Consider the following 22,226-nt stretch of genomic DNA (forward strand, 5'->3'; position numbering starts at 1 on the left):
TTGATTCCTCACACAGCTGTTCCTCTCAGCTGTAAAATCCTCCGTCAGTTTTGGCGTCAGTGTTGGATACAAAGTGTATCTAAATACTGGGCTCCCAGAGGGCTAGACCATGTCTCTGCAAAGGGGAGATGCTATCAACTCCTCAGTTTATAGTTTAATTATCACCTTGCTGAAAGAATCTTGTTGATATGGTGGTAAGGGGTTAAAGATTCTAGCAATGTGTGTTTATTATCTTTGCTTCTCTTTACTGATAAAGATACTAATAATGCTAATTGTAGACAGTGGTCTGCCCCTCTCAGCAGCTTGTAAAGTGGATGCAGCCTGGTGTGAATCGCCTCAAGCAGGCAGCCAGTCTGAGTGTAAACACAGACTCCTGGTATAGCTAGTTATATTCCAGCAATATTCCAGCTCATTTAGTTACCTGTTACCACCTCAGATCAGCCTATTTCTCCTCATGTCTGCTGCATGCTGTGAGTGACACAGTGAAATATATTTGTGAGCTGTGTGACAGAGTAACCAAGCAGCTCAGGGTGACCCAAACTACTATGAGCTGTGTGAGAAATGAATTTTTAAGCAGGGATAGCGAGAGAGAGACCTGGGTGAATAAATAAAGTGCCCCTAGCACTAGTGGTAATGTGTACACTAATATAGAGTATTAAAAAAAAAGTTGTTTCAATCGATAGTACTCCTTTAAGGAGGGCCAGGTCTGCTTCTGTAAGTTTTGGGAGGGCTGCCTCAGTCAACAGTGACCAACGTTTGTAAGGATCTAGGGGATTAGAGGTGTCTTGGAATAGTTGAGAATAGAACTCATGAAAAATAGTATTTATCTGTTTTGGATCATGTATCAGATGACCCTCCTTGTCTTTAAGGGTGGGTATGTCTATTATTTGTCTGGAGCCCCTAACCAGGCCGCTAAGCATTTTCCCCATTTTATTAACAAACTTATGAAATTTTAATTTGCAGTAGGTATGGTTTAGTCTCTTTCTGTCTAAGCACATTTTCTAGTTCTGCTTTGGCTATTTGCCATTCTTTATGATTATTTTCTGATGTGTGCTTGAAATTTAGTATTGATTAGTCTTAATTTAGTGGCACTTTCCATGTATTGTTGTTGTGCTTGCTTTTTCTTTCCAGCTAGGTAAGAAATGATTATCCCCCTCATGACAGGTTTAGATGTCTCCCAGTACAGGAAGCAGTGACTGAGATGTGACTTGTTGTCCGAAGAGTACTCCATCCACCATTGCTGCATTAATAATTTAAATTCATCATCATCGTATAGCTGAGTAGGGAAGCGCCATAATATATCATTGCCTCTTGGATTTGTTTCAAGGATATCTACGAGGATTGGTGTGTGGTCTGTAATGACCATATCACAGATGTCTGCCATCGTTATTCTGCTAAGAAGGGACGATGAGGCTAAGAAAAGAATCGATTCTTGTCCAAATATCATGGGGTGGGGAATAAAAAGTATACTGACGTTCACATGGATGGAGTACTCTCCAGACATCTTCCAAGTGCAGGTTATCTCTAAATGATTGGGTTTGGGCGATTTTCCTTTTGTATAGGACACTAAGATTTTTACCTTTTTTTTTTTTTTTTTTTTTTGATCTTCAGCTAAATCTAGAATGGAGTTGTAATCCCCTCCCACTATGCACTTGTCATCAGCAGAGGTGATTATGAGATTGCTTAGTGACTGCAGGAATTTCAAGTTGTCATCGTTTGGGGCATAGACATTGATATCCAGTGTATCAAAGGCCTGTTTTAGTCTCACTCTGACCCAGCATCCTTCCCCATCATGATTGGATTGTACTATTCTTGAAGCAATTCTTTTGTGTATTAATGTGATGACTCCCGCTTTTTTATTCTGTGCAGGCGAGCAATATACTGCACCAACCCACCATTTTTTTTTTTAGATACTTTGCCTGTAATGCGTTTAAATGTGTCTCCTGTAGGAGTACTATATCAGCCTTCAGTTTTTTTTAAGTGTCTCAAGATCATAGACCGCTTTGTAGGGGTGTGTAGCCCTTTAATGTTCCAAGATATAATCCGGATTGTCATGATGTGATATTATGGTGGGTCAAAGTGAGAGATATTTTCATCACAACTGTTTGTAAGAAAGAAAAAGCAGACCGGCAGAGCAAACTTAATTGTAAAACCCTCCCCCCCCCTAGGAATCACACACCCAACAGAGCATACAGTGTAATAGAAAGAAAAATATAGGCATATAGATGCCAAACATATTAAACACAGAACATTGAACACCAGCATAGTTTACTTAGCTATGCGACCTCGCTTCTTCCCTGACTTTATGTTCAGAGAACATAAAGCACACGCTAAGTGGGCCAAGCCTTTCCTCTCGACTGCTTAGGGCCTAAATTATAGGTTAGTTTGCTTTTTATAAAAGTGTGTAGCACCTACCAATAGCTCTAATAAGATGAATCAGGTTGTTTCTTCTGCTTCTTCTTCTTCTTCAGCTCCCTCTGTGGAATCTTCTGCAGCGTGATGTGAGAGGAAACGTTCTGCATCTTTGGCATCTCTAAATGAATGCTGTTTCCCCTTTGAATCTGTGAGCCGGAGGGTTGCAGGGTATGCTTGCGTAAACTTCCATTTTTTTGTGACGCAGGTGGAGCAGGCTTTGTTAAAAGTTTGCCGTTGGCGCGAGACTTCCAGTGAGTAGTCATTAAAAACCTTGGTACTCCAATGGCTGCTTTATCTGCCGAAAAGCTCTGATTATTTGTTTTTTCAAAATAATCTAGGTATTTGATCATTTGACCCTGTGAGCGCGTTCCACTTTGACGGGTGATGGAAGACCCAGAAGCTGGGGTAGAACTGTGGAGCTGAAATGGTGTAAAGTGGAAGCAGCATGAGATTCAGGAAGGCCTACCACTCTGACATTGCTTCTACGGGATCTGTTTTCCAGATCCTGGAGTTTGTTATACATGGTGGAATTCTCCATGTCCAGTCTCCCCTCTTTCAGTTTGCATTGGGTATGTTCATCTTCTACATTGGAGATTCTCTTCTCAGCCTGCTGTATGCGGCAGTGTGAGCCTGCACCTCTTTTTGTATTTGTTTTAAGGACTGCGTCATGGCAGCCTGTATCATGGCCTGTAATTGTGGTGTTAGCTTTTTGACTACTGCTATGGCCAGTTCATTTAGATCTATAGGATCTGTGGAGGCATTACACTCACTGTGGGTATCAGCATGGTCTTCTCCCTCTGGACCCCAGTCCTGTGCGTGTTGTTCGTTTGATTTCCAGGAGTGCGGAGAGCCCTCTGTGTCATCCTGGCTATGGGAGGCCACGGCCATCTTAGTTTTATGCGCCCGATCTCTGTCTCCCCTTTTTGACTCTGAGCGAGTCAAATACCGGTCCATGCTACTGTGAATGGGTAGCAGAGGTGTAGCGGCTTCTCCCTTGCACTTTCTCACTCAGCGGTAGGTGCTTCAGTTGAGCTGGCAGTCGGATATCTTGGCCGTCCTAGCAGAGCTAGAGGATTACCGTCCGCTCATCCAGGCGCCGGAACCGGAAGTCCATACAGGTTTTCTTTAAGTTAAAATGCATCTCTGGTGTACATAAAACAAAAAGTTATGCTAATGCCTAAAAGTTAGTGTGTCTCAACACATTGCAACAAGATTCACTGGAACCATGCATCAGCTGGCTTCTGGTGCATAGATCTGCCCCCTTGCAGAAAATGGCCCTGTTCTTTTCAATATCAGATATAGTAAAAAAAGTAGAGGTCTTTCTGCCAGGTAGCAGGCAGACATGCTGGGAAATTGTTGATATGGGGCTCCAGTGAATCTTATAGGACAACATACCGGGCATTCACATTGACATTTGACAATGTCAGGTAGTGTTGGGCGAACAGTGTTCGCCACTGTTCGGGTTCTGCAGAACATCACCCTGTTCGGGTGATGTTCGGGTTCGGCCGAACACCTGATGGTGTTCGGCCATATGGCCGAACTAAGAGCGCATGGCCGAACGTTACCCGAACGTTCGGCTAGCGCTGTGATTGGCCGAACGGGTCACGTGTAGTGTTGGGCGAACATCTAGATGTTCGGGTTCGGGCCGAACATGGCCGAACTCCGAACATAATGGAAGTCAATGGAGACCCGAACTTTCGTGCTTTGTAAAGCCTCCTTATATGCTACATACCCCAAATTTACAGGGTATGTGCACCTTGGGAGTGGGTACAAGAGAAAAAAAAAAAATTAGCAAAAAGAGCTTATAGTTTTTGAGAAAATAGATTTTAAAGTTTCAAAGGGAAAACTGTCTTTTAAATGCGGAAAATGTCTGTTTTCTTTGCACAGGTAACATGCTTTTTGTCGGCATGCAGTCATAAATGTAATACATATAAGAGAATCCAGGAAAAGGGACTGATAACGTTAACCCAGCAGCAGCACACGTGATGGAACAGGAGGAGGGTGGCGCAGGAGGAGAAGGCCACGCTTTGAGACACAACAACCCAGGCCTTGCATGAGGACAAGAAGCGTGCGGATAGCAATTTGCATTTTGTCGCCATGCAGTCATAAATGTAATACAGATGAGAGGTTCAATAAACAGGGACCGGAAACGCTAACCCATCACAGATGTTCATTGTTCATGTTACTTGGTTGGGGTCCGGGAGTGTTGCGTAGTCGTTTCCAATCCAGGATTGATTCATTTTAATTTGAGTCAGACGGTCTGCATTTTCTGTGGAGAGGCGGATACGCCGCCGATCTGTGACGATGCCTCCTGCAGCACTGAAACAGCGTTCCGACATAACGCTGGCTGCCGGGCAAGCCAGCACCTCTATTGCGTACATTGCCAGTTTGTGCCAGGTGTCTAGCTTCGATACCCAATAGTTGAAGGGTGCAGATGGATTGTTCAACACAGCTACGCCATCTGACATGTAGTCCTTGACCATCTTCTCCAGGCGATCGGTGTTGGAGGTGGATCTGCACGCTTGCTGTTCTGTGTGCTGCTGCATGGGTGTCAGAAAATTTTCCCACTCCAAGGACACTGCCGATACCATTCCCTTTATGTACGTCACCATCACTACCATTGAAATAGCCCAAATAAACAGGTTTTTGTGACCCTAGGCTATGACCTCTTCGGCCTAGGGGCCCAAAACTCACCAGTCATGTTCCCCCTAAGGGTCCCTACAATGCTAGAAAAATTGGTACTGCTGAGCCGTTGCCCTTTGAAAAGATGTGAGATTTTGGAAAGTGAAATAGGGAGGCAATGAAATCCTATGGGGGATCATGACTGGTGAGTTTTGCCACTGCTGAGCCATTGCCCTTTGAAAAGATGTGAGATTTTGGAACTGTAAATAGGAGGCCCAATGAAAGCCTATGGGGGATTTTACCAAATTTGGAGCCCTGTAACTCTGGTTTGCAGAGCTGTAGGGAACCCATCTTTGGAGCTCAAGTCTAACAATATGTCTTCTACCTGCATGAGACATTTCGTGAGATTCAGACGTTGCTAACGGCCATTGCTGCGATTTATGTACGTCAGACTCGCCACCATTGAAATTGCCCAAATAAACAGGTTTTGTGACCCTAGGCTATGACCTCTTCGGCCTAGGACTGGGTTTATACCCTTCTGGATCCACGGTACAAACACAATGTTCCAAAACTGCTTGAAGAAAGAGCCAGACAGGTCAAAATGGAAGAATACCAGCAGGCCCTTGTGGAGACTTTAGAGAGGAGATTGACATCCTCCCCCTCCTCTAGCCAGTTGTACGCCGACAGACTGACTTCCGCAAACCCAGGACGACCAGGAGGGCAGCAAACAACACAAGCCGCAGCTAGTGCCCAAAAGGGAATGGTATCGGCAGTGTCCTTGGAGTGGGAAAATTTTCTGACACCCATGCAGCAGCACACAGAACAGCAAGCGTGCAGATCCACCTCCAACACCGATCGCCTGGAGAAGATGGTCAAGGACTACATGTCAGATGGCGTAGCTGTGTTGAACAATCCATCTGCACCCTTCAACTATTGGGTATCGAAGCTAGACACCTGGCACAAACTGGCAATGTACGCAATAGAGGTGCTGGCTTGCCCGGCAGCCAGCGTTATGTCGGAATGCTGTTTCAGTGCTGCCGGAGGCATCGTCACAGATCGGCGGCGTATCCGCCTCTCCACAGAAAATGCAGACCGTCTGACTCAAATTAAAATGAATCAATCCTGGATTGGAAACGACTACGCAACACTCCCGGACCCCAACCAAGTAACATGAACAATGAACATCTGTGATGGGTTAGCGTTTCCGGTCCCTGTTTATTGAACCTCTCATCTGTATTACATTTATGACTGCATGGCGACAAAATGCAAATTGCTATCCGCACGCTTCTTGTCCTCATGCAAGGCCTGGGTTGTTGTGTCTCAAAGCGTGGCCTTCTCCTCCTGCGCCACCCTCCTCCTGTTCCATCACGTGTGCTGCTGCTGGGTTAGCGTTACCGGTCCCTTTTCCTGGAACCTCTTATATGTATTACATTTATGACTGCATGCCGACAAAAAGCATGTTACCTGTGCAAAGAAAACAGACATTTCCCGCATTTAAAAGACAGTTTTCCCTTTAAAACTTTAAAATCGATTTTCTCAAAAACTATAAGCTCTTTTTGCTAATTTTTTTTTCCTCTTGTACCCACTCCCAAGGTGCACATACCCTGTAAATTTGGGGTATGTAGCATGTAAGGAGGCTTTACAAAGCACAAAAGTCCCCATTGACTTCCATTATGTTCGGAGTTCGGGTCGAACACCCGAACATCGCGGCCATGTTCGGCCTGTTCGGCCCGAACCCGAACATCTAGATGTTCGCCCAACACTAATGTCAGGGTAAAGTGTCAGCTTCCTGGCCAGGAGCTTTTTTTCCCCAAAAGCAGATGCCACCTTAAAGAGACTGAAATCTCATTTTTTTTACCAGTTTTTTTAGTGAAATCCTAGCATTGTAGCCTAAGTTGAATCGCTGCAACACCGCCGCAAAATAAGGGTTTCTTCCAGGGATTTTTTTCGCCTCCAGGTACCCAAAAATTGCTCTGACTCCTATTGAATTTAAACTAATTAAAATAGAAAATATGATACAATGTACTATTTCTCAGATAATGGCCAAAAAAACAAAGCTAGATCCTCAAAGACCGCACTACACAAAGTATTAGCAAAAATATTCAAATGAGCTTTATTATCATATTAAATTACACAAGAAGAATAAAAACAAAACCAGAGATGTCCGGGTATCACACATAATGAATGAATCAGCTGGTGTGCGTGGCCACTTCACAGAAGAAGGGCGCCACACTCGGAGCACAGCGCTCCGTCCCCTAAAGAATGTCACAATTCAGGTTGGGGCGCCATCATAGGAACCTAATACAACTATGTAAAGCGCAATTGCGCTAGCACAAATGCATGAGGGAGGAGAGGATCAGAAGAAAAACTGAAACTATCTAGCAATGGGACATCTTAACAGGAGTGCCAGAGCATGACACCAAATACAATTATATATGAAATAGATACATGAATGTGCAAAAAAATGGAATAATAGACATTAAAAATGAATATCATTCAGAAATGGATGCTAGGCAGACAAATGAGTACAGGCAGAGGGAGCCATCTAGTGGTCAAGACAATTCTACAACACAATAAATAGATAATTGATAGGATGCATTCAGATCCCGCCGAATCCGGAGTCACAATCAGACGGCAATCCAATAAAGGTAGTCAACAACGTCATAGGAAGGAAATACACATTACTAAAAGAAAACAAAAAAGACAACAAGTGTGAGTCAAACAAATAAATACCAAACCTCACATAATGTCTGCAGGGCTGGAAGCAGCAATAGCCATTTGACCTTGTTGCACTGGTGTTTGCCCATTTTTGAGGTATAACTATTTCTCAGATAAATCATAAATACATTTATATACAGCAAAGATCTGCTTAGTCGACAAAAATGAAATCAATCAAAAATAGTTACTTGTGCTGCTTAAATAAAGCAGTCCCCGTATTTTTTAAAGTCAGATATACAGATCTGATTGTGACTGTATATATGATGTGTACACTGGAATCTCATATATACTAAATAACATCTATGCTGTAAGTATAAAGCCTGATGTGTAGCCGTGTCACTAATAGAGATGGTCAATGAGATGCTAATAATTCTGTGCTGATGCTGGTTTATGCAAATTTATGCACTCCCTTTGCTCATGAAATCAAATAATTTGATATGTTAAAATGTATTTTGACTACAAATTAAAGGGTACCTGAGACGGATGAAAAGAAGTTTTATAAATACCTGGGGGTTCCTTCAGCCCCCTTTAGGCTAATCAGTCCCTTTCTGTCCTCCTCCGCCACCTGGATCTTCTGCTACGAGTCCTGGTAATTCAGCCAGACAGTGCAGTCCGCCTGTGTGCTGCTCCCATGGCGAAGAGCATTCTGCACCTGCACAATAGTGCTGCGCAGGTGTAGTACACTCCCGGCGGCGGATTGTGTGCATGTGTACTATGCCCGACTGGTTCAAGTACCTGGACTCATAGCAGAAGATCCAGGTGGCAGAGGAGGACAGCAAGGGACTGATTAGCCTGAAGGGGGCTGGAGGAAGCCCCAGGTATGTATAAAACTTTAATCTCATCTGTCTCAGGTTTACTTTGTTACACAGTAGTACTATACTCTCCATATGCACTCCCCACAGAGCTGCAGGGAATCCACTGAGACTGTTGTGCACATTGAACACAGAGGTGTTGTCTATCACCCATAAACCTGGTTCAGATTGTGCATGAAGAATGTGTAATAGAGGAAGAATCTCCTCATTCTCCTGCAGAGTACCTGCACACTACTCTTACATGTACCCACAGTTACATTGCCTAGGGCCTGATCCATGTTCAGAATGTGCATGACGAATGTGTAATAGAGGAAGAATCTCCTCATTCCCCTGCAGAGTACCTGCACATCACTCCTACATGTACCCACAGTTACATTGCCTAGGGCCTGATAGATGTTCTTTGTTCCGGCCTGTACCTTTTACAAGTACTCTAACCAAGGACTAGTTTTAGTCTATGACTAAAAGCATTAGAGGCAGAAGACCCGCTGGATATCCATGTAACTGGTATTATTTTAAAGGGACTATGAGCAGTAACAAAAATCAAAATCTGAACTTACCTGGGGCTTTCTCCAGCCCACCGTAGGTCAGGTGGTCCCTCGGCTTCCATCTGGCTCTTCTCCAAGGCCCTGGTCAGAAATGGCTCCCCAGCGGCTCCCGGCGACACTGGGCCCGAGTGTCGGGCTCCTTCTTCCTGAATGATGACGTCAGTCACCAAGCTGGCCGCCTCGCGTCATCACGGCATCCGGCGTAACAGTACTGCGCATGCGTGTTTACACCGCGCATGTGCAGTACTGTTACGCCGGCCGCCGTTATGATGACTGACATCACCTTTCAGGAAGGAGCCCAACACTCGGGCCCAGTGTCGCCGGGAGCCATTTCTGACCAGGGCCTGGGAGAAGAGCCAGATGGATGCCAAGGGACCTCCCAACCTATGGTGGGCTGGAGAAAGCCCCAGGTAAGTTCAGATTTAGATTTGTTACTGCTTGGAGTCCCTTGAAAGGGAATAAATATGGCAGCCTCCATATCCCTCACTTCAGTTGTCTTAAAATTACTAAGCGTTGGCAGTTGAGATGCATTTCATGTTACATACTTGCAAACAAGATTGTAATATGCAAATTAGAGGGGTCGGAAGTCGAGGAATCCTAACCGGAGGAGTCCAAGTCGATGGATTTTTGCACCAACTCCACCGCCCTGGTTGCTTCATGGAGAAAAAGCCCTGCAAAGCTCCAGGGTTTTACTTCCTTGAAGAGGAAGAGATTTACGATGTAGCTCTGCCTCCTCTGCAGTCAATCTCTACCGACCGCCGCCTCCTCGGTCTTCTTTCACTGAGAGGGGCAGTGAGGAGACAGAGGTCCGCAGAGATTGACTGCGGAGGAGGCAGCGCTACAGCTCAAAGCTCTGTGACCTGCAGAGTCATAGAACTTTCCAGGTAGTTTCTATATGAAAAAACTCGTTTTATGGCGGGATTGCGGCGATTCAACTGAGGCTATAATGCTAAAAGTGCTTACATTTAAAGGAAAAAAGAAAAAAAAACAAAAACAAAAAAAACTTCAGAGCTTCTATGGAAGATGCTGAATGGAGCTGCTGACTTTGAGAAAAAGTCGCCCTGTGTAATACAATGTAACTATGGAAAGATGGATATCATTTTAAAGCTCTCTTTCTCCTCTTTCTGACGACCCCTAAATCGACACCCTATGCCTTTTAGTTTTCTCTATTTTTGCAATCGAAATTGCGGCCACTGCAATTTCAATCGCGAAAATAGCGAAAACTAAAAGGCGTAGGGCGTCAGTTTATATATCATTGGAAAGAGGAGAAAGAGAGCTTTAAAATGATATGCATCTTTTCATAGTCTTTGCACTGCTCGGAGTCCCTTTAAAGATCCTGTGTACTGGCTGGGCCAGAAGCGCTGTTTGCTGATCCTGAGAAGGTCAGCCCTAATATCCGCAAGCGCAGCAGTATTGGATCATTTAAAGTGTGCAATGCCTACACAGAGGACACTGTTTGCAGCTCGGACTTTTAACCAAGTACTTTTTAATCGTGCGCAGCACTATCTATGAATTTGCAGCCCTAATATCCGGTGAGTGTATAGTGTAACTATTTATCACAGGAAGATTGGGATAAGTTTCTCATACCCAAGGACTTTGGAAGGAATTTTATGTGGACTTTGGGAATGTTTAATGATTCTTCTGTATTTTACTGTACAGCGCCCTGTTCTAACCCCCCATATTTTAATTAAGAGTTGTACCACCTGGGGAGAAACATTACCTGCCTATACAGTGAGGGAGGAGTTTAGTATTCAGATTAAATTGCCATATTTGCACTTTGCAAAAATAAGTGAGTTTAGGTTGCAGTTTGGGAATGGTCTCAAAGGTTTCCCATTGCAATTGAAGATATTGCCATTATATTGTTTCTGATTTGAAATGATTGGTATACACTAAAGAAGAATTGTACCATCCACTTAAGTGAACACTGATCACCTGCACTTTAGAGATTTATATCCTGAGAAGTGTTGAGGGGGCGACTATCAGAAGCCGGCAGCAAAATTAGCCCTGAGATTAAAAAAAAAAAAAAGTCCTGGCAGGGAATTATAACGTCAGGAGAAAAGGACCAGTCTAATATGCATTGTAGACTGGATACCGGCTATAAAAGAACACCCGAGGTGAAAATAAACGAATGAATCAATGTATCTATCATCCTAAAAAAAAAACAGCATAGTTGTGCTAGGCCACACACACACCCTTTTAAAGTGAACCTGAAGCAAGTAAAATTATTTAAAAACAAACATGATGTAGCTGTAAATGAATATTACATACTAACCTCGCCATCAGTTCCTCTCAGAAGCTCACCATTTTCTTCTTACAGTGATCCCTTCCAGTTCTGACAATATTGCTGTCAGTTATATATCAGCAGCTGTAAGTCACAACTGAATGTACAAGGTAATGTCCATGATTCCCTATTGCTCAAGTGGGCAATAACAATAGTTACTCACCGGGTAACGTTCTTTCTAGTGATCCTCTGGGACAAGACTCCGAGATATCCACGCCCCTTCCAGGAAATATTTCAATCCCTCCCCTATAAAAGAAAGGCCATGAGAATCTCCCCTCAGTCTTAAATAATAACTGTCTAGAACTCTTCCTTTCCTTATTTATACTATGAACCACTCCATACTAAGTACAGAATTATTCTATTATACCCCATTTGGGTGGGACTCTTGTCCCAGAGGATCACTAGAAAGAATGTTACCTGGTGAGTAACTATTGTTTTATCCAGTGATCCTCTGGGACAAGACTCCGAGATGATAAGCAAGAATCAAACCTCAGGGTGGGTAGCAGCCTTCAAGACCTTACGACCAAAGGCTTGCTGTTCCGATAACACATCCAATTTATAATGTTTCACAAAAGTGTTAAAACTTGACCACGTAGCGGCTTTGCAAATCTGCTCCTGGGTAGCACCAGAATTATGTGCCCAGGATGATGCCACTGCTCTAGTTGAATGTGCCGTGAAGGACAATGGGAGTTCCAGGTTCAATAAAGAATAAGACATATTAATAGCTTTCTTAATCCATCTAAATCTAATCCATCAAAACTTCTTGCTTTTAATCCATCTAGATATAGTAGATTTGGATGCAGTGTAACCTTTATTCTTACCCCCAAATAGGACAAACAAGGAATCCGACTTCCTAAATTCTGAAGTAATGTTGATATAGTGTAAAATACACCTAACATCTACTAGGTACAGATCTTTATCCTTTTTTCCCTTCTGGACACTAAAGGAAGGGATAACAATAGATTGAGATCTATGGTATTTGGACACCACCTTGGGAAGAAACCCTGGGTCTGTCTGCAAAACTAACCTGTCTCCTAAATCCTGAAAATATGGAGGTTTACAAGATAACGCTTGAATCTCACTGACCCTCCTAGCTGTAGATATGGTGGTGAGGAACACAGTTTTAATTGTAACATGCAATAAATCACTCTGGTCCAATGGTTCAAATGGAGTCCTGGATAACCCTTTTAGCACCGACGGTAGATCCCACAGGGACACATTAGGTGCTTTTATTGGTACCTGTCTACTGATAGCTTTAAAAAAAAATCTTATCACCAAGTCCTCTCCAGCTAATTTTCTCCCTGTCATGGCAGTCAAGGCTGATACCTGCACTTTCAATGTGCTGACCGATAAACCTTTTTCCCAACCTTCCTGCAAAAAATCCAATAAAGCTGGAATAGAAAAGGACTCATAAGAAGAAGAATCCAACCAATGGAAAAAAGTTTTCCAATACTTAATATACATACTTCTAGTAGAATCCTTTCTGCTTTTCAATAAAGTTTGAATAACTCTACTGGAAAGCCCCTTGCTCTTAAGCCAAACTACCTCAGGATCCAGGCTGCCAGTTTTAACTTTTCTACCTCCGGATGCCAAAGCTTTCCCTGGTACAGTAGATCTTTCCTGTCCGGTAGCTTCAGAGGAGGTTCCACAGCTAACTTTTTTAGAATTGGGAACCAACCTTTTTGGCCACATCGGTGCAATCAGAATTAATGGGGCTTTTATCTCCCTCCATTTTTTGATGACTAATGGAATGAGAGGCAGAGGAGGAAAAGCAAACGCCAGAGGAAAGTTCCATACTTGTGACAGCGCATATATTCCCCAAGGATCATAACCTTGCCTATCGTCTCCTGTGGCAGGAACATCTTTTGAACTGACGTGTCTACCATCATTCCTAAAAATTTTATCGTTTGAGTTGGTATTAATACAGATTTTTCTCGATTTACCAACCACCCCAGATCTGCCAGATACCTTCAAGAAGTCTCTAGATGTGCCTTCAAAAGCTCCACCGAATCGGCAAAAATCAAAATATCGTCGAGATAAAAAAATCACCTGGATAGCTTGGTTCCGGAGAGGAACCAGAGCTTCCGCCATAATTTTTGTAAAAATGCGAGGTGCCGAACTGATCCCGAAGGGAAGGCACGTGAATTGGAAGTGACACAGAGTGCCTTCTAGAGATACGGCAAACCTGAGGTATTTCTGTGAATATGGGTGAATGGGAACATGCCAATATGCATCCTGCAGATCCAAATTGACCATGAATGACTCTGCTTCCATCAGATTTCTGATAGAATAAATAGATTCCATCCTGAATCGTTTGTACTTGACCAACGGATTTAATTTCTTTAGGTTGAGAATCAAAACGGAATTTCCCCGACGGTTTCTTTACCAGAAACACGGAAGAGTAGAACCCCCTTCCTTGTTCCGACCGAACTACCGGAATGATCCTTTCTGATCTACCATGATTTTCAGAATACGAGACAATTCCTGCAACATTGTCGCATCTACCGGATTTCTTGCTATCATAAATCTGTTGGGAGGAACCGAATTGAACTCTATTCGATAACCCATTTTCACAATTGCGCAGATGTATGGGCTGTCGACTGAATTCCTCCACACCTCGCTGAAGAACTTGATGGTCATTGGGGTTTCTTATCCTGGGGCTTGATAAGAAAACTCCCCTTACCATTTTTGTTAAAGGACCATCCTTTCCTTTTAGATTGTCCTTGACGCTGATTACGCGGCCTATTGAAAGGACGCTTGATAGGTTGCGTAACCTTTTTCTTTGGAAAGACCTTCTTACTAGAAGTCCTTTCCAAGGTAGCATCCAACTCGGGCCCAAACAACAGATTACCTGTAAATGGGACTGAACATAACCTGGATTTTGAAGTGATACTTCCTTCCCAAGTTTTAAGCCAAACTGATCTAGTAACGTTGGCTAAACAAGCTGCTCTTGCTGTATACTTAATGCCCTCTGCTGATGCATCTGCCAGATAGCTAGTGCCTTTAAACAGTAATTCTAAGGCCTCCAGAAGTTCTTCCTTAGAAGCCCCCTCCTGAATCTTATTTTTAAATTGATCCAACCACAACAACATAGTTCTAGATACACATGTAGAAGCTATGGTCGGCCTAAAAATAGCCGAAATAGCTTCCCATGTACGTTTAGAAAAAGCGTCCGTTTTCCTATCTAACGGGTCTTTTAAGGAGCCTAAATCTTCAAAGGCCAACTCTCCCTCTTTTACCATTTGAGAAAAAGGCGTATCAAGTTTAGGACATTTACCCCAAATATTAACCTCCTCTTCACTAAACGTATTTTCTAAAGGAATGAAGAGAAGATTTCCAAGTTTATCAGGCTCGGTCCATTCCTTCAGGACAGACTGGCGAATAGACTTATGAACTGGAAAAACAATGCCTTCACTGTCTTGCCAACCTTCATAGAGTTTATCATGAGGAGTTAACGAATCTGAATTCCCTTTATCAATCTGTAAGGTATCAACAATAGCATCAATAAGCCCCTTTGTGTCCTCTATTTAAAATTTAAATTTAGATGGGGTCTCTTTAAATTCTTCTGCACTATCATGGGAATCTGAACCCACCTCCCCTTCTGAAGTAGAAGAAACTGCTGGTACAGGGGTTTCTGGTTTAGATTGTGTCTTAGTTTCAGCCAAAGGAGATTTAAACTGTTTAATAGTATCAGCCATTTCCTGTCTAAAGGCTCTTATTGTATCCTTGACAGAGAGGCCATCCTCTGCTAAAACCTTCTTAGAGCAGGGTTTGCAGAGTGTCTTTTCCCATTCAGCTGGCAATCGTGCATTGCATACTGGGCACTTTTTCTTGGATCCATCTTTTGCCTGCAAAACATGATCCACAATACTCACCATTAGAATGGAAAAAAAATTGCCCAAAAAGTTCTAAGTATTTTACTAGCGCTGAAAAATACCTTAGAAGGACCAGCTCCTTCCTCCCCCGGAGCCACAGACATTGCGACTGTCCTGTTCACTCCACAGAGCCAGAGTGAGAGGAAGCCGGCGCGTCCCAACGCCTCCCTTATACTAAAGCCCCGCCCTGGTTTCCGCCGGAAGTGACGTCAGCGGTAGCCGCGCGCGCGGCTATTAAACTTTCCCAGAACAGATCCGATGGATCTTCTGTTCCACTGACGCTGTCTTCAGCTGCGTGCAAGACAGCCCACCGCCACCTCCAACCAGGCCAGAGGGATCGAGGACGCCATCCCGTTTTCTCCCTTCTCTTAAGGGAGCAAACACGAGGCAAGGTAATAAACCTTGATGCTGCCAGACTGACCAACTCAGTCTCGGCAGCCCCCTACAAGGTTCCCCAAGCCCTACCTACCATTGACCTGGTTCACCCGAGGGAAAGAAACCTTCTCGCGCAGGAAATATTTCAAACTGAGGGAAGATTCTCATGGCCTTTCTTTTATAGGGGAGGGATTGAAATATTTCCTGGAAGGGGCGTGGATATCTCGGAGTCTTGTCCCAGAGGATCACTGGATAAATTACAGTTTACAGTTTAAGCTATAAAGCCGCAGAGCTAATGACCCTTTGAACTTCCCTGCAGTAAAATCTTAGCTGAAGTTACCTGTCACTGTTTTTGATGTGCAAATGCTCTAGAAAAGAGCAGTGCTGACTAATGCTGGGCATACACAGCTCGATTTTGCAGGCGATTCTCTTATCTTCCACTCTTTATCTTTTTCCATTGTCCTCAATGCAGAATCGAGCGACAAAACAATCGGTCGGGAGATCGGACTTGTCGGAAATGATCCAGCCATCTAAATGGCTCAAAATCAAGCTGTGCATTCCCAGCATTAGAAACTTCACTTATCTATGCAAAAGGGCTTCTCTGACTAATTTAAAGTGGACCTGAACTAGCACAGGACAGAAGGAAAGCCAAGAAATGCACCCTGTATGCATTTAGCCTGTCTAATGCCCCCTCATCTGTGACTAATAAGATGTCATTTGATCTCTCCCCTGTGTCACTTGACTGCCATGGCAGATAAACCCATTTGAAAGCACAGGCTGTTAATAGGTCTCCTTCCATGAATCAGTAGAAAGTGCAGATTTTAGGGTTTGTATCACCTGCAACAAAGAAATGTTTGTTTAACCTGCCTGGCGTTCAATTTCCCCAGGATTGGTGCAAAAAGTAATCCAATTAATTTTCATAACCTTTTTTCCTGTAACTTGCCAAAATGTGCCCAGCAAAGGTCTAGTATACAGTGCAGGAGAGTATTGACATTTATGGATAACACTGTTCACAGCAGGTTTTGTATGGCTATGTATAACCGGCAATACCACTAGGGAGGTTAGGTTATGCTGTTGTGTATTTTATCTTAGAGCAGAGGGGATGTTCTAAGTTCAGGTCCACTGTAAAGCCTCATCTACACAGTACAAGTTTCCATCAGAAAGACTGATTAGATAGATCTAATAAACTCCATTGTGTGTAAACATCCAAATTGTTTCAGATAGATTTTACAATAGATTTTGGGTACTTGTCAAAGCAAAATCTATCGCAAAATTGAACACATCCAATAAGCATACTTATTAGTGAGGGACAACTCGGGACTAGCCTCCCTGCCACTTTTTCCCCTACCCCTTCTAACTGTGACCCAACTAGCGGCTACCTCTGCTTCTTGGTCCGACTGTACTCCACCCACCACATCTTCAACAGTTCCATCCAGTGACTGGATCGTGAGATCCAAGCTCTTCTCCATGTTGTGTATGCGTCTCAGTGTTGCGAGAGGCTTATTTAGCTCTGCGACTTCCGCCTCTAACTGAGCAACACGCACACACCCAGGGCAACAGTAAACACCCTCAATCCGCTGATCAAGGCATGCATACATGTTGCAGGATGTACACTGTACTGCATTGTCCAACATGATGACTATTATGTGGGGAAAAATTATTTAACGTAAACCTGTGGCGGTAAGGGATGAAACGGGAGAGTGAGTGAAGTTTGGGAGTGAGTGGGTGCAGCTGAGGTGGAGGAGGGGTGGAGGAGGGATAGGGGTGGAGGAGGGGGAGTGAGTGAAGTTGGGGTGGAGTCCTCAAAACTTAGACTACACCACAACGTGCTAGCACATTCTAACCAATGCAAAAAAACGCAATATTGGTTGAAGGTTTTTTGTTTTTTGTTTTTTTTTACTCCTTACCTGCTTCCTCTCACTCACCTCTCTCTTTGTGCCTGTGTTGTAACGCCTGTTTTTAACGCCTATGAAACTTGTGGAAGCCACTTAGTGAGCACGCCACAGACTGAGCAAGCTCAGCTACTGAGTCCTGAAGCTGACCAAATACCTCCTGTTACAGCTAATCCCTCCCCTTAGCTAATTGCCTGCCTGCTGCAAGCAAACTCGAGAAAAAAAAAATGTACTTTTAAAAAACTGACACTTGCTGCTAGATATCTGATGAACCACAATGCACAAGCCACCAGATATCAAAGTAGCAACACACAATTTACAAACAGCAATATAATATAATCAGAGCTCACAATTCCCAGCGTGGAACAGCCCTCCACCAAGATTGGAGATATCCTGTGTCCATTTTTGGAAATTCTTATCCAGCCTGGTATTATTGCGAGTAAGCAGTTCAGTGTAGATGGCCGAGAGTGTTTTGGGGAGGTTTTTAGTTAAGAGTAATTGTTCTAAACTGTCAGTTTGCATGTCAGGAGGCTGGGACCCAAATTTTGACCTGTGCGCATGTTGTAACTGAAGAAACCTAAATAAGTGCTTATTAGGAAGATCGAACTGAGCTTTCAGTTCATTAAAAAGAATAAAGAGATTTGTCCTTTTGGATGTGAGATAGATTTTTAATTCCGTATCATGCCCAAATGACATGGTCGGTTATAGTAGAGAAATGCTTCAACTGTGGGTTTCCCCATAGTGGGGTGTAGGGAGATAGTGTCAGGTTTGGTTATAAGGGCTCTAGTTGTTGACCAAGCCTTCCAGGTTGTTGTCATAGCCATAGTGGTGTGAGAGTTGGCTTTAGGTCCTCTGTAGGGAAGGTTTGTTAATTGTTCATACGAACCCAACAGTGCTGCCTCCACATTCACTGCCGGGTTTGTTGCCTCCTGAGAAAACCAACACCTAACCATAACAAGTTCTGACGCCCAGTAGTACTTTTGAAAATGTGGGAACGCTAGACCATGTCAAGATTTTGGGAGTTGTAATAAGTCTAATGCAATTCTCGGTTGTTTACCTGCCCATATAAAGGAAACAATTAGTTTGTCGATTTGTTTAAAAAGTGCCGTCGGGAGCCAGACTGGGCATTGCCTAAACACAGTTAAATTTAGGTAAAAAAAAAAAAATCATCTTAAGCAAGTTAATTCTGCCTATCAAGTTTAGTGGAAGTCTGCTCCAGACATTACATCGATTTTCGAGTTGTTGGATGATTGGATCTATGTTAAGTGATCTATACCTTGCAACATCTTTGGTTATTTCAATACCCAAATATTTAAAATTGGTTCACCATTATTAAGGGGGAGTTTGGATTTGGTGGCAAGGAAGACAAATCATCTAAAGGAAATAGTATCGACTTGCTCCAGTTAATTTTGACACCAGACAACGCACCAAATTCTTCAAATACACTTAGGGCTGCATCTAGTTACAAGTAAGGGTCACTTAAAGGGGTTCTTCCGCGAATGAAGAAAAAAATAAAAAGTGGTTTATGCATAAACTATTAAAATTCCTTCTCAAATAGTGTGCAAAGTTTTTTAAAAAAATGAATGGTTTCATCAAAGTAACATGTGTAAGTAACCAGTGAGACATGATGGACTGGGAGGCTAATCCATTTGTGAGGGTTTTTTTTTTTTTACTATAATTTCCCAAACATAACTGCTGCCTACCTAGTTGTCAGTGGTGTAGCCCATTGCTGTGAGGAATGGCTGTTACAGTTTTTAGAATAACGACTGTTCTCTCCACGGCAGTTATTTATTGTAGTTTTACAGAGAGGACCCCTGCAGCAATGAATCGGGCAGATGCAGGGCAGCCGATCAGTGAGAACTTCATTTGTTGACATCGTTGCCCGGCAACCAGACTACTCCTCTATGCAGAAAGATCTTTATCTCTGGAAAGCAAGTGATCTGTTTTTAGCTGGTGTGATAATCAGCCATAAAATAAATGAAAAGTAAAAGTGGCCATACACTGGCCCGATTCGCGGCCGTTTCGACAGCAGATTCGATCCTGGGATCGAATCTGCTGCCAATCGTTCGCGCTAAACGCACCCGCCGATCCGATCTCCTCCCGAAATCGGATCGGTCCGTCGATCGCGCCGTGTGGGAAATTACCCTCGAACGCCCGCGGGTAGGGTGCGCGTCGCTAGCGGCGGCCGATCTGATCAGGTATACATTACCTGACGCTGGCTCCCGGGCGTCTTCTCCGCGCTGCACCGCTCTGTTCCGGCTCCATCCCGGCGCTTCCCGTGTCACTGCAGTTACATAGTTACATAGTTACATAGTTACATAGTTATTTTGGTTGAAAAAAGACATACGTCCATCGAGTTCAACCAGTATAAAGTACAACACCAGCCTGCTCCCTCACATATCCCTGTTGATCCAGAGGAAGGCGAAAAAACCCTTACAAGGCATGGTCCAATTAGCCCCTAAAGGGAAAAATTCCTTCCCGACTCCAGATGGCAATCAGATAAAATCCCTGGATCAACATCATTAGGCATTACCTAGTAATTGTAGCCATGGATGTCTTTCAACGCAAGGAAAGCATCTAAGCCCCCTTTAAATGCAGGTATAGAGTTTGCCATAACGACTTCCTGTGGCAATGCATTCCACATCTTAATCACTCTTACTGTAAAGAACCCTTTCCTAAATAAATGGCTAAAACATTTTTCCTCCATGCACAGATCATGTCCTCTAGTCCTTTGAGAAGGCCTAGGGACAAAAAGCTCATCCGCCAAGGTATTATATTGCCCTCTGATGTATTTATACATGTTAATTAGATCCCCTCTAAGGCGTCTTTTCTCTAGACTAAATAAACCCAGTTTATCTAACCTTTCTCGATAAGTGAGACCTTCCATCCCACGCATCAATTTTGTTGCTCGTCTCTGCACCTGCTCTAAAACTGCATTATCTTTTTTGTAATGTGGTGCCCAGAACTGAATTCCATATTCCAGATGTGGCCTTACTAGAGAGTTAAACAGGGGCAATATTATGCTAGCATCTCGAGTTTTTATTTCCCTTTTAATGCATCCCAAAATTTTGTTAGCTTTAGCTGCAGCTGCTTGGCATTGAGTACGATTATTTAACTAGTTGTCAATGAGTACTCCTAAGTCCTTCTCCAAGTTTGATGTCCCCAACTGTATCCCATTTATTTTGTATGGTGCTAGACCATTAGTACGTCCAAAATGCATGACCTTACATTTGTCAACATTGAATTTCATCTGCCATGTATGTGCCCATATAGCCATCCTATCCAGATCCTGTTGCAATATGACACTATCTTCCTGAGAGTTAATGATTCTGCACAATTTTGTATCATCTGCAAAAATAGCAACATTGCTCACTACTGCATCTACTAGGTCATTAATAAATAAATTGAAGAGCACTGGACCCAGAACAGACCCCTGTGGGACCCCACTGCTAACAGTCTCCCATTTTGAGTATGATCCATTGACCACAACTCTTTGTTTTCTGTCCATTAGCCAGTTCCCTATCCATGAACACAGACTCTTCCCCAGTCCTTGCATCCTCAACTTTTGCACCAGACTTTTGTGGGGAACAGTGTCGAAGGCCTTTGCAAAGTCCAAGTATATCACATCTACAGCACTCCCAATATCCATATTAGCATTCACTACCTCATAAAAGCTGAGCATGTTAGTCAAACAGGACCTGTCTTTAGTAAACCCATGTTGATGCTGAGAAATAAGATTATTTTCTACTATGAAGTCATGTATAGTATCTCTTAGTAACCCCTCAAATAGTTTGCATACAACTGATGTTAAACTTACAGGTCTATAATTTCCTGGATCAGATTTTTTGCCCTTCTTAAATAATGGAAAACGTGGGCTGTACGCCAATCCACTGGGACTCTGCCAGTTGCAAGAGAGTCACAAAAGATAAGATAAAGGGGTTTATCTATAACTGAACTTAATTCCCTTAGGACCCGAGGATGCATGCCATCCGGGCCAGGTGCCTTGTCTATTTTTAATTTATTTAGTCTTGCCTTCACTTCTTCCTGCGTTAAGTATTTAATATTACAGTGACCAGGAAGTTCAAATAGAGGGCGCTCTATTTGAACTTCCTGGTCACGGAGTGACACAGGAAGCGCCGGGATGGAGCAAAAACAGAGCGGTGCGGTGCAGCGCGGAGAAGACGCCCGGGAGCCAGCGTCAGGTAATGTATACGGGGGGGGGGGGGGGCACAGGCGGCAGGAGCAGCTCAACAGATTGTGATCGGGTTTCAGGCTGAAATCGATTCACAATCTGTTTGCAGTAAAGGCAGCCATACGTTCCCTCTCTGATCAGATTCGATCAGATAGGGATCTGTCAGCTGGTCGATCTAATGGCAAATCGACCAGTGTATGGCTACCTTAACTCCAGCTCTGCAGGAGTTGTTTGTTTTTTTCCCCTTATCTTCTTTTAGCTGCCAGCAGAACTAGAGTTCACTGTAATGCTGGGGATACACGGTACGTTTCTGTACCATGTATCGAGCAGCTGATCTGGCCAGCTGATAATATTCAGCTGGTCCGATCAAGCTGCTCGATCCCCGCCCGCTCGATCCTTGCCGGCGGACAATGGCAGGGAATCGAGCGCTGATAAGGAAGCGCCGGCGGGGACGAGCGGTAATCGATCCGCACGGACGAGCGGGGACGCGGCTGGGGTT

At 43.6% G+C, this 22,226-nt stretch overlaps 1 long non-coding RNA gene across 1 annotated transcript in view; it reads right to left on the reverse strand.

Moving 5' to 3' along the window:
* Positions 1-7,175: 7,175 nt before the first annotated feature.
* The window catches only part of LOC137542422 (uncharacterized), a 53,592-nt gene continuing 38,541 nt past the window's right edge, over positions 7,176-22,226 (reverse strand). The window contains exon 4 of the long non-coding RNA XR_011025423.1: positions 7,176-7,721. This is a non-coding gene — a long non-coding RNA (uncharacterized lncRNA). The remainder of the gene's footprint in view (positions 7,722-22,226) is intronic.

The sequence above is a fragment of the Hyperolius riggenbachi genome, chromosome 12 (genome assembly GCF_040937935.1).
Source record: "Hyperolius riggenbachi isolate aHypRig1 chromosome 12, aHypRig1.pri, whole genome shotgun sequence".
In the NCBI taxonomy this organism is placed as follows: Eukaryota; Metazoa; Chordata; class Amphibia; order Anura; family Hyperoliidae; genus Hyperolius; species Hyperolius riggenbachi.